At 42.0% G+C, this 13,016-nt stretch overlaps 1 protein-coding gene across 1 annotated transcript in view; it reads right to left on the bottom strand.

Annotated features, from left to right (window-relative positions):
* The window catches only part of rtn4rl1b (reticulon 4 receptor-like 1b), a 166,108-nt gene that overhangs the window by 110,721 nt on the left and 42,371 nt on the right, over window positions 1-13,016 (bottom strand). The window lies entirely within an intron of this gene.

Below are 13,016 nucleotides of genomic sequence, written 5' to 3'. Positions count from 1 at the left end.
AAGTAGCTAGTCCTGAAAATCATGACTTGAGTTTGAGTCCTGGACTTGAGTACTACAGCTTGACAAGGATTGACAAGTCTGTACCACTGTGACTTATGAACCATGATAGATGGGCAGTAAGGCTCATCCTTCCTGAAATCCAATGATACATACACATTTTGTTTAAAAGTCAAAGATGGTGGCGGCTAAATGTCTCTTTTGCATTGACTGTATTATCTTTAAATTCAATGCCTCAAGAAGAGTGTTCACAGACCAATGAGTCGTTTTTTGGTTTTCGTTTCTTTATACTGTCTATCCTTGATCTCGTCCAGCAGCTTTGGGTTTAACTTGAAAGCTGACTTTTAAACAGGCCTTACCACCAAACATCAGTACCCACCTCTCTAATGCTCTTGTGGCAGAATGGGAGCAAATTGCATCAGGCAGGTCCCAAAAACTTCAGAGAACAGTGGGCGCTTCTGCAGCAGCCTATGGTTTTGGAATGAGATTTTTAAAATATCACATTTCTGCTGTAATGTTTGGTTGTCCTCATACTTAGTTTAAGTGTCCTTCATACTTTGCAGAATTGTACAGCATGAAATACAAGCAAATTGCCTGCCTCAGTCCACAAGTGTTCTCCTGTCACCGCTGCTGATGAATGTGCCTTTTTGTTCACGGTTGTTGTGTTGACTCAGGTGCATAAAAACGTTGCAAATCAATGATTCCCAAAAGCAACAATGTTGAACCAAGAATTATGTTAGCCCACAGACTTCAAGCCTCTGCAAAAACGCTGAGCTGCAAGAACTAACAAAGATTTTTTTGACAAGCAAAACAACACACCCAGGGAACGTTGCATTGATACATTACATTCATTTCTGTAATGTCAAGCTGCATTTGTTCCCGGCCAAAGCCATACAATGAACGTAATCAGTTGAACAGGAAGGTGTTGATTTCCCTTCATGTGTAACTGTGTGCATGTAACTTTCATTCTTTTCTTGTTTTTTTTCAATAATTCATCTCTAATCTTTGTGACCAAGCATGCATATGTTACAGGACAATCCCTGATATCCCACTATCTTCTAAACCCACATCCACTCTCATGCCTCCAGGCGTGTTTGGATTGTGCACAAACAAATATATGAAAACAGCTCTGAATGAGGGTGTTTGAGTATATGAGCGGTGGAATTGATGGGTGGAGTAAGAGGTAATGGGTGGAGGCTGCAGGGTAGGGGGTGGCAGGTGGTGGCAGGGACAGACTGCCACCAAGCAGCTGTTAGGCTCGGCTGGCCTGCCGCGTGTTATTTATTGCAACACTGGTTAGCATCTCAGCGTGGTGTCTGCAAAGTGGGTCAGCATATTACCTCCCTTCTTTACTCCCTCCCTCCTTTTGCTCCTCACTATCTCACACTCCCCATCATGCATCCCTTTCACTAACACTAACACTGACTCTGTGTGACATCTGTTTCACTACATGTCTCACATCTTTTCTGTTTCCCCCCTTTTCCTTCTCTCATCCCGGCCCATTTAGGCTCTTTTGTTTGTCAAACTTTCCGCTCTTTCTTCACGCCAGTCTAATTCCTTTTATCACCGCTCCGATCTCTCTTCTCCCGGCTTGTCCCCTGATCATTGGTGCATCTCTGTAGTTATCCCCACGTAGCCTGGGCGAGCAAGCAAGCAAGCGAGTGAGGGAGGGAGAGGGAGTGGAAAATGGGTGGGGGTATAGCCGGTAAACAGCAGGGGCAGACTGCTGCAGCTCAGACACCCAATGAGCTTCATTAGCAGCCTTCCACTGTGATTCAGGAATCACATTAAAAATAATAAATGCGCAGAGCTCACAGGAGGAAACACACTTGCATGCACAAACCCAACACTCACACGCTGAAAAACACACAAATACAAACAAAGTCCCAGGCTCAAAGGCTTTTCAGCAAACACAAGTTCATGGACTCACAATTAAAACTCCTGTACTGCGTAAGAATGTGCTCAGACATGCTCTGATTTCTCACTCCTCGGAGCATGTGATCATCCGGCCACGAGGCTGTGAGGATGTAACCTGCTGAGTCATCAAGGTCTCTCTTAAATGGCTGCTGAGTTTGGAGTTGGACCCTCAAGGTTTAAGAGCTGCCAGGTTCCCCCGAACTCTGCAGAGCGAGCTGATCATTTGCAATCCCCCCTCCGACTCATAAAGCCTTAATCAGAATCTCAATCCCAGAAGCCCCTGGGGCATGGGCGGGGCACCAGCCTATTCCCACAGCCGGCTTGCAGGATACAACATTCAAATCTAATAAAAATAAGCACCTGTATATGAGGTGCACCTGCATCTCAAAGGGGGAATTATTAAAATCTGTGCCAGCGCCTCTCCTCTAATCTTTCCTTCCTATTCATCGTCATTTGATGAGAAAAGGTTCAATCTTTGCAGCAATTCAAATAGCTGCAAACACAGTCAATCCTTCCTTCTTCTTTAACAACAAAAACAGACCCATCAATCCCTGTGCTACCAAACAAGCTGTGGTTATACAGTTTTTCCCAACCTTTCATGTTTCTGGACCGAGTTTGAAAAAAAAAGAAGAGAAAAATGTTGAATCTAGGCCACGCAAAGACTGAATGTTTCATATTCTGCTTTTGGAAAACACACATGCTCTCACAAACCCTGCAGTGAGGGTATGATAAAGAAAATTAAGACACCCCAGCAAGTCTTGCAGCTGTTAGTTTTTCAGATCCTCCTTCCTTTCTGCCTCTTCCTTTTTTTTCCTACCCTAGGTTCCTTCTCTCCTCGCTCTTCTTCCGGCTCCCCCCCCCCCCCCCCCCCCCCCCCCCCCCCCTTTGGAACAATACTGAACACGTGCTGGCCCGTGCAGAGAGAATAGCTTTGGAAGGATTGCAACCAATTAAAGGGAGCAGGGCTACACTTTGAAGAACTGCTGCACACAAGACAAAGCGGTGTGTTTGTAATCTAGCCCAGTGTCTCCTCGTCGGCTCATGCTCATCAATCCTGGCTGCAGCAGGTGGCAAAGGGGCAGGGGAGAGAGGGAGCAGCGCTTTGCACCAGGGTCACTCCATCATCACCCTGCACCAACCTACCACTGCATTTCTCGCCCCCTAATGCCTCATCCGCACTGCACTATAAATGTCAGTGTTGCCCACCCCACTCTACGGTCTATGCCCATGTATTGGGAATCAACCCCCTGGGACTTGATACATGTTTTTGTCCTTCTCTGTCCACTCTTCTGCCACCCCAGAGAGCACAGGGCTGCACTCAGCTGCATAATAGGCATCACTCATGGAGACTCACTCATTCTGCTGTGAGACTGGGATTGTGTTTGTGTCCACATCTAATACAGGTGCTGGGACTGGGAAAACTAATATCAACTGCCTTTCAATGCAGTCACTAATATATGAGACAACATCCCATACAGTAGTTTAAAGCTACTTGAATTTATCTTGAACTAGTTGGATCAAAGACAAGTCTTATTTAGCATCAACAAAAATCTGAGTGAAAGCAGTGTTTCATATCTTAAACAACACCTAGCGAAACAATATTGAATTAAATGATATAACAGCACATATGTTGTTTAGATGCTGCAGATCAGAATAACAATTAATTTAACAATGGGTTTTAGTGCAGCCTTGAACAGTGTGTTTCAGTGATTTCAATTAGAATCAACAGGTTTTGCTTGGTAGTTAGCAGGAATAATACAATATGACACGACATGACACAACACAACACTACTTCCACAACAACACCAATAACTGAAACAAATGAATAACCAACAATAAGTTTATACAACCAGAGAAACATCATGAGTGGCTTTAACTAACCCATATAGCACTAATCAGGATTTCAGTGTTGAACTTTGGTTGGAAACAGGGTGGAGTCAGCTTTGAACGTCCCAGAATAAACCAGTCTTCAGTGGGCTACATCATGGTTATGACATGAATGCGTCAGGGAACACGTCATAATAATTTGAGATTTTTTTTTAAAATTTTAGACATGAAAAGAGGACAGGAAATGTTATTGTGATGGTATTCCTCTTAAGTAATGTGTGCATGAATGTATGGAAAATCTTGTGACGTGAAAATCTGGTCAAACATGAACATTTTATTAGTGTCTATTAATAGTGTGGGACATTTTTTTCTTTTACTTTTCAACCAGTTTTCAACATATTTTCCCAGAGGCCATCAATGTCTTCTTATTGTTCTTTCAATGGAAAAAATGATAACTGGGATTATTTTTTTTGGTGTTGGGTGTAAACAGCCAATAAGCTTCCATTTTACTTTTTCAAATGATTCTTCAACCATAACACTCTCAAATCTAATTCCACAGCTCGTGAATTTTAAAGAAATTTTAATTAAAAATTTCAGTTTTTATTTAACATAATTTTTAATATTTCTTTCTGCTTATCATAATGAACATGAACCCCTAGGTTTCCCGGGGCTTTAACAGCAAAAACTAAACTCTGCTCCTGTTCTCTTTGCTTGCCCTAGGAACAGTGTATATTTTATCGCTGTCGTAGCTTCAAATAAACAAAAGCTGCTTTATGTTCTGGTTTGCCTTGACACTCGTGTTGCCTGCCCCTGGTGTGGATAACAGCTATTGAAAGAGCAGACCTGCAGGGATGTGAAACAGCAAATGAAGCCCAGAGCAACAGTGATGGAAGACTGTATCCAGTAAAAGCCTGCTGGCCATGCAGTACATGTCCCATTGGACCACCGCTCATCTCCTCCACGTCTCTCCTCTCTGACATTTACTTACTGCATGCCTGTGTCCCTTCCTAATATCTTTAAAAGAAATTCCTTGTCCATCTGTCATTTTTTCATCTCTACATTCTCCTCAAGGGCGATGGTATTTTTATCCTTTTGTTTCCTGCTTGTGCCTTATCTGCTGAACTCCCTGCACTTCTATAGAAAGGAGCTGGCTGTCCTTTTATGCCTCACTCATTGTCCAGATTTGACTTTCTAAATCAGCACTAATTCTGCCTGCAGGACAGAAGTTTTTGTCTGCATTTAGGGAAGTTTTTAGGGTTTTCTTACTTGTGCTTAAATATTCAGCCATTAATAAAGTTTGACAACTAGTTTAAGAGTCAGTTAAACAGTCATTAAATAAGAAAAGGGGCTGTTTATCTTTGAGTCCAGGTGTTCTTATGTCCTGAATTTTTAAATATCATTGTAGAATGACTCTCTTTGTCTTTAAGAATGTTAATCTGACAAAACAAGCACTCATTTTTGTAATTTTTAAAAATAATTTAACATATTTCTCAAATTTCATTATTTTCTGATACATGTTTTGACTAAATAATAAACAAAATAAAAGGATGGGGGATACATTCACTTACAAAAGCCACTGCATTGAAAACAACACAACACTTTTAGATACAAGCTTTGTCTCTTTGATAGCTGTGTCCAAACCCTCTGCTGACACAGCTCTTTAAAACCCTTTGAGACGTTGCATGTGATGTTACACTACAGCATACACAGATGAAGTGGACTTGACTGATTCTCCAGCTGCACTAACTCTGTCCTTTTCTCCAGACCAGCTGAATAACTCGCACTGATTTCCTCCCTCATCTTCATTTATATGCATGCCTGCGTGTGACATCACTTTTCCCTGCCCTGTCCTGTCTAACACTCTAAAATGTGTGCTTGCCAAAGCTAAAGTTACCTCGTTGGCCGGTTGACTTAATGTCATTATGAGGCGTGTTTCTGTGAGTTATGCAAACTCTGCTGTCAGCTGTGACAGTCTTTGCTAACTGTGACAGGTACTGAGAGAGACAGAGGGAAGAGCGTGAGAGGCCAGGGCCCCGCTATCTTTGTGATTATTACCTCCGAGGACTGCATAAGCAGCCGTCTCAGACCAGGGAAACTATGCATGAACCAACACGTTCTCACTCTTGATTTGTCAAATACGGCAGCTTGGTGTTGGACTCTTAGCTTCAAATATGAATATCTCGCAGAGGGGGAAAGAGTACTAAAATATTCCACTCAAGTTAAAGTACATTCATTCTGATGAAGTTTGACATGAGTAGAAGTTAGAGTACTGGTTTATGAATCTAGTCTACCGAAGTAAAGGAAAAAGTGCTTCATTTGAAATTTACTTAAAGTACTGAGTAAATATTTTTAAACAAGGGGTTGGGGTTGAACAGTAAGATATGATACCTCTTTTCTGTGTAGTACAAACATGATAAGAGGATATGAATTTCAAGCCAGGCTATTTAACTAGTGTAACTAGTGATATTGTCAGCAACAAATGTCAAGATCAAAAAAGTGATTTAAGTGATCCAACATGACCCCAAGTTACCTAACTTTTTTAGATTTGGCACATGGAGTTATAAGCCGTTGATGACAATGCACAATCATTTATGTTAAAAATTTGACATGCATGACAAAACTTGTGTGTGTTCTTAAATTAGACCAGAATTAACTCAGTGTTAAACGCAGTATCCTGAGAGAAAGTCCTGTGTCCTATCAAATGCATCTTTTTTCTCATATCTCCCCCCAAAGTGAATGTTTTGTACCTTCCTGTAAGTCACTTTGAGTTGCAACATATTTTGATGCTGACCAAGCTGCCTCTCTGACGCTTTGGCAGTGAGAACAAGCTGTATGGACACAAAGCATACTGATGGCTGCAAAGGTTGAGAAAAGCTTCAGAGTCGTGCTAGAGCAGCATTGTCTTTTCAGCACCATGGACAGCTCCACAGAGGATGTGAGGCCTTGTCCTTTCACAGTGCTGAATAAGAATTGCAATGCTTCAGTCTTTATTCTAGTGAGTCAGTGTTGGGGGGGAAAAAAATATGCGTATGACAGAAATATGAGTGTATGAAAGCCTAAACCAGCTGTGGCCTGAATGTGTCAGGTTCAAACGTCACTTTGTGTATTGAATAAGGAATAGAGAGGAGCAGGAAAAGCATGGAGCAGCTTTATGGGGGCGCCATCAGCCTTAATGGAGTCTGAGAGGCAGCTATGTACACCACGTCCTCTCAGATTGTTCTAGCGCTTCTCCCTCGTTTTCTCCCCCATCCTTCAGTTGCCTAAACACACTTTCAGAGCTATTAGGAAATGTCAGCTGGAGGAAACACAGAGAATAAAGCCTGGCCCCATAAATATTGACTTGACACCCATATCGCAGCACACTTTGCAGCTATCATCCACTCTGTCATGTTAAGAGTAATTCCAATCCTGTAATCATGGAAGAATCATGTTTCCTCCGTGGGGCAGATAAAGCATGCGTCCCTTGTTTCATATCTGCTGATATTACCCAGAATATGGACAAATAAAGCCCATTGTAAAGCGTCATGTCACTGCATGTTATGACATTATTTTTCATTGTTCAACAGCAGCTACAACCATAATCCACTGCTGTGTAGTCTAGGTTATCTGTCTCACATGTATACACACATACCTTAGAGATACCAGCGCCATCACCATGACTACCATCACGCATGCAGCCTCACACACACACAAATTTTCCCCCTAATGATGTTAAGAAAATGCACATTTTTAATAGGCCAAACTACAGCCGGCATCTTCATGTAGCATTTTTCTCATCTCATTAGTGCCTCCCTAGCTCAGCCCACGTGAAAGACAGAGAGGAAGAACGCAGACCGTGGACTGTTTGCTGCCCTTGATAAGGCTCGCTTTCTGAAATAAAAAATAAACATGTCCGTCTGGCTTTCCGCATGTGGCGCTGACATTAACTACAAAGCCCCGTGGAGAAAGAGCAAAAAAGGAAAATTAGCTCCTCTTGACATGATTGTGGCAATTGAACCGTGGATTGCTGTTTGCCTTCAGTCTTGTAAAATGCAGTTGTCTGAAAATCACGTACGGCTCTACAAAGATCCGTCCTGTGCGCCTGCACATATTAGGATGTATGACAAATGCAATACACGCTAACACAATTACAGATGAAAGCAGGCTCAGTGTGCACACCAGGTGGAAAATAAGCCACTTCTTGCTGGCATAAGTGCAAATTTAGAGATGAACAATTAGGATATAAAACAAATACAGAGTGATTGAAGGATTTGAATTGTCTCCCATGTTGTCCATTGCGTGTAAATCGGCACTGATTGAGCAAATAACTCTGGCCCGGACTGATTGTAGTTGTTTTGCTTGAACAAGCTGACTCTTGAAGGATCAGGATCAATGCAAAAAAGAAGTGCTCAATGAGGACATGGCTTCTGCAGACAGTACTCTTGAATACATGAAACGACAAAAAAAGAGAAGCTAATGTGAAAAGCTTCTTGGGATATGGCTGCACTAATCTTTGAAAAAAATATTGGACATGCATTTGATTTAAGCTCTGAAGCTCGGCCCGGCTTTCTTCCTGGAGAAGAAGGGCCGAGTTCAGAGAAACAGGAAGATGAGTGGTTGAGAGCAGACTGGGCCTCGCATAAGAGCCTCCACATACTAATGGCTGATTGAGCATTAAAGACTAAGATTATATTGAAATATATTTCTCAGCGTTACACAGCAGAACACTGAACCTAACATACTGCTCAGTGTGGTGTTTTTACAACATTATGCCCTTTATTTAAATTAGTTTCAGTAGAGTTATTGTACGTGTGGTAGAAATGGGCTCCGCTGAAGGAACACAGCAGCAGCCTCAAAGTGATTGTGGTTATTTAACTGACAAAACACTGAGAATGCTTAACATTTCCTTAAAACTAACTTCAACTGCATAAACTCCTACATCTTTTCATATTCAGACGTCACATTTTTTCCAAGTTTAACACAAATAAAATTCCTCCCAGTAATCTTTCCTTCGCAGCATGGCGCCATATAAAAAGGATTCATCCCAAAACACAAAGTGTGGTTACATCTTGCGGGTTTCCTGTGAAGTGAAAACACTCTCGCCTGCAGCTGCAGCTGTGTCTGGGAAGCACAGAGCGGTTAATCACAGCATGCTCCAAACAAATGGCTGCGATGGGTCAGACAGTTTACCTGTGTGAGTTTCTACACCAGATCAGACACTTAGGAAATAAAGAGACAATATCACAGCTGGTAAAATTACAGTCATTGTTGTATCCTAAAACATAATTATGGTTATTATAGCATTAGCTGTGAAGCCCAGTGTGCAAGTAAATGTCCCCTTTTGTAGAACCACTTGTAGTTTCACTGTTTTGGTATTGTTTCATGTTTTTTTTTTATTTGTGAATGAGTCTGATACCATGAAATGAAAAAGAGAACATTTTAAAAAATCAACTTAACTCCAGGTGTGATATCTCATCTCTAGCAGGTATGGCTGCATACTTTAAAATATATTACATCTCATATAATCTTGACATGATGCAGATGATGGCCGGTGCACCTTAGGTCCGATAGAGATGATTAAAAATGAGAAATATGTGTCTATATTCATGAATTACAGTGCATCACCCCATGAGATTGCTGCAGTGGGAAAAATTAAAGGAGGAGCCGAGGTTTGGCTGGCAGATGTGCTGTGCAGCAGGAACACAGGTGCAAGCCGCTTTAATGAGCAAAGGGAGACCATGTGGACTAAACTCCCTCATCTGTTGCCATCACACCCATGATGAGTCCTTTTTGGGGTCAGTTCCGCTCCGTTTACCCACCCTCCTGGACAAACAAGTTTCCAAACCTGGCCATATGGGAGCAAATGCAGGATTATTTAAGCCCCTTTGGCATTAGCCTGCCTGCAGGGGTTTCCTGTGCATATGGGGGGAATGCTATATTAATATAATGAGGGGTAACAAAGATATAGTTAATTGTTGCTGCATTAGCCCTCTAAATATGGAGGATTTGTGACAGAGGATTTGGGAATGCTACTTGCAAAATGTAGTGGGCTAAGATAACCATGACTCTAGCTTAAATGAAGCATGGGGCTAACCCTCAGCTTTAAATAGAGCAAGCTAAGCAGCATCTACTAATGTAGCTTGCTGGCATGATTTTTTTTTTTTACAGTGAACCAATTGTATTCCAAGTCAGGTATTTTTAACAATATTTTCTTGTGGAAAAATGTATAAAATATCACTGCTTTATAATAATGTACGTTGAAACATAAATTCAACCAACTGGTCTATAACACTCAGAAAACAGCCATAATTAAGCACAATTTAATCAATGCAAGGAATCAGAGTATGCAGGTTAAATATATCAAATTGGTTTGCTGTAGCTATCATTAGCAGAGCTAGCACTGCCAGCCTTCGGTCTTCTCTATAGGTTAACATCCACATCCCTGTGCTGGTTACACATTGCTGTTAAGTGTTATATGCCAGTTTATCAGAGATTGCTGACATTTTCTAGATCAAAATCCTCTGAAACTGTGCCACGCTGAGACACCATCCGTCATCTGTGCTTGTTTACATTCCAGTAGTTGTGCATTATATCATTATGGCAGTACCCATTAACTGAGGCTTCAGCCCTTGTTAGTGGCAGGTGGTTACGTTGCAGCTTAGACACCACATATATCCAGCATTTCAGGTTTACAATGATGGAAGTATTAAGTATTAGTTTAACTGAAGAGTAACTCTGATGCTGACTAGCGAGGGTGAAGCTAAATCTTTCTTGGGTTATTGGGAATCTAGTGATGTGGCAGAAGGCCTGAACACATACATGCCCACCTAAGGAAGTGTTGTCACAAACTGATGGATAATAGTTTCTTAAATCACAGTAGAATCTACTGCACTGTACCTCCAGCAATGCTTCCTAAAATATAGCTTGTGTGTAGCCAACAGCTCTACTTCATCAATAAGATATTTCAGATACTGAAAAGTTGTTTGCTTCAGGAAACAGCAGCATTTCCACCTCATACCTGGGGAAAGTTGTTGAACCAGTGGTACTGATGCTTGCAGTGCTACCGACACTGCTAATAGAAGGGTACAAAGAAGTAAAATATATTTAGTACAGAGGAGAATGGGTGTATTTGTAAGGAGCAGCAAGGGAAATAGTAGGCTACTACCATATAATCAAACACAGACTGGCCCCTTTCCGAGCCTCAAGAAATCAAAGCAAAGTTAAAAACAATGGACGCATAGTGGGGTGTTTAAATAATAACCAGGTTGCACAGCGGGAAACTTGTTTGTGTCAAACCAGAGTAGCTTTTTCCTATGACTAGCGCTTAAAACTCAAAGCCAGTGGAATAGCAGTCCAAGATTTACCAAAGGTCTCACTGTCACATTAAGTTACCACCTCTGTGAGTCTCACAAGACAGTGTTTTGGCTGCTTGAGATTAACTTTCATGTAGCATTATGATACTGTAGTTTTCCCGGAGATGTGAACAAGGCTTCATGCAAACACTGACAGGAGTGAAAGTTTACTTCTGAAGAGCCGCTAGGTTGGTGCACATATACCGTCTCAGAAGGCCCAGAAAGTAATTAAAGAATTCATACTGTTAATGGGTAATATATGTCACGCAGTCAGCCAGGCAGACTGAGGTTTGAAATTTGCATCAACCTGAATTTCCCATTAGATCCAGACAAGCTTTTGTTGTGCCTGCGGCTGATGTAAAGCTAAATGAACGTGGGCACAAGAGCTGACCTAAAGCTATTACTACATCTATTGTTATGCTGCAGTGTATCCTATTTGTTTTGCTCTGTTCTAAATTACCAAACAAATATATCAGCTGCAAGATACTGTTGTTCCATCATTGTTCTGCTTTGAGTCACACTGACTAATGTGGGACCGGTGGCCGGCTTTAGAAGCAGATAAAACTGCTTTGCTTTTCTACCAGTTTGAGTCCCTCTTGTCTGACATGGCTGGTACGGATGGGTTGCACAGCAAATAGACTTAGCCAGGGCAAAGGACATGTAGGATATCGCACATGGGCATGGACGGATGAAAGGTTTTGGTACTCTGCTTGTGACAACAGCCGTCTCAGATCTCTGCTTTGATGGTGGCGCACTATCTCCAGCGCTGCGCCCTGTCCTGCTAACCTCTCGGCCTTCCTGTGAAGGAGAGAATCACCATTTCTTCCCCTCTCTAGCTCTGAAATGTCAGCATCATCCTAATTGTTATTTAGCACTGCTGCAGCTAAGTATCAAATATCTTGTACTATTTACAGTGAACCCTCTGCTCCCAAGCTTCACTGTTCATTACCATCAGCAATTACAGATATCTGAGATTATTACACTGGGGGTGAGCTGGATAAAACTTGCTCGGCATTGATTACAGTGACAGTGAAATTGGAGAATCAATGTCTCCTGGTTATCACAGCCATTTATCAACATCAAGTCTGGTGTCTGTGTATAATGGACTGCAGACAAAATACTGTTTGTTATAAATATATTTGTATATAAGTCCATTTCAGAATCGCCTTTTCAAGAAACTAAACAACTAAAAGACAACATTATGGTTTAATTTATGTCCCTTAATAGAGGACATGGTTACCTTGATATTTGGGAAGCACTCCCTTGTTTCATAGCCCTTCAAATTCTAAATAAGCCTCAGGCCATTTTCATGTAAGCTGAGACTCTCTTAGAGTCCGTTCTGAGAGGTTGAATTCAGTTAGCCCGTCATGGATCCAGAAATGCCGATAAGTTGCTGGATCATATGAACAAATGGCCGACTCGAGAGGAGATACTGCCGGTCACTCAGGCTAAAGAAATAAAAAAGCAGCCCTGTGGTTCGCATCTCTCTCTGCGTTTGACCTCTGAGCGCTAACACAGTCTTCACTACAGATGGCTTGCATGCGCCTCACTGCTCATTGCTCACCCAGGTACCATCACTGTCACCTTGTTACCCTAACTCACACACACCAGTCACACAGCCCAGTGACAGGCCCAAGAGCTGGCAGGTGCCCAACAGCCCTGGGCCCACCTCCGTGCAGCCAGGGTAAGCTCTTACTCAAGTCACTTGAGAAATCTCTTGGAAAATGCGTCCGCCTCAAATGCAAATTCAGGCTTTAACTGCAGAGATGATACACTGCTCTGGTAACAAGTGCCATTCAGGACACTTTGCTGGAGAATTGATAGTGAATTTTTGAAGAAACAAATCATGTTTACCACCTCTAGGACTGCTGTACAACCTACAACGATGTCTGTTGCCTGATCAATGTTATGGTAAACGCATGTCTGTCCCACCTCTTTAAGGCA

The sequence above is a fragment of the Notolabrus celidotus genome, chromosome 14 (assembly GCF_009762535.1).
Source record: "Notolabrus celidotus isolate fNotCel1 chromosome 14, fNotCel1.pri, whole genome shotgun sequence".
Classification (NCBI taxonomy): Eukaryota; Metazoa; Chordata; class Actinopteri; order Labriformes; family Labridae; genus Notolabrus; species Notolabrus celidotus.
This window is presented reverse-complemented; position numbering and strand designations above follow the sequence as displayed.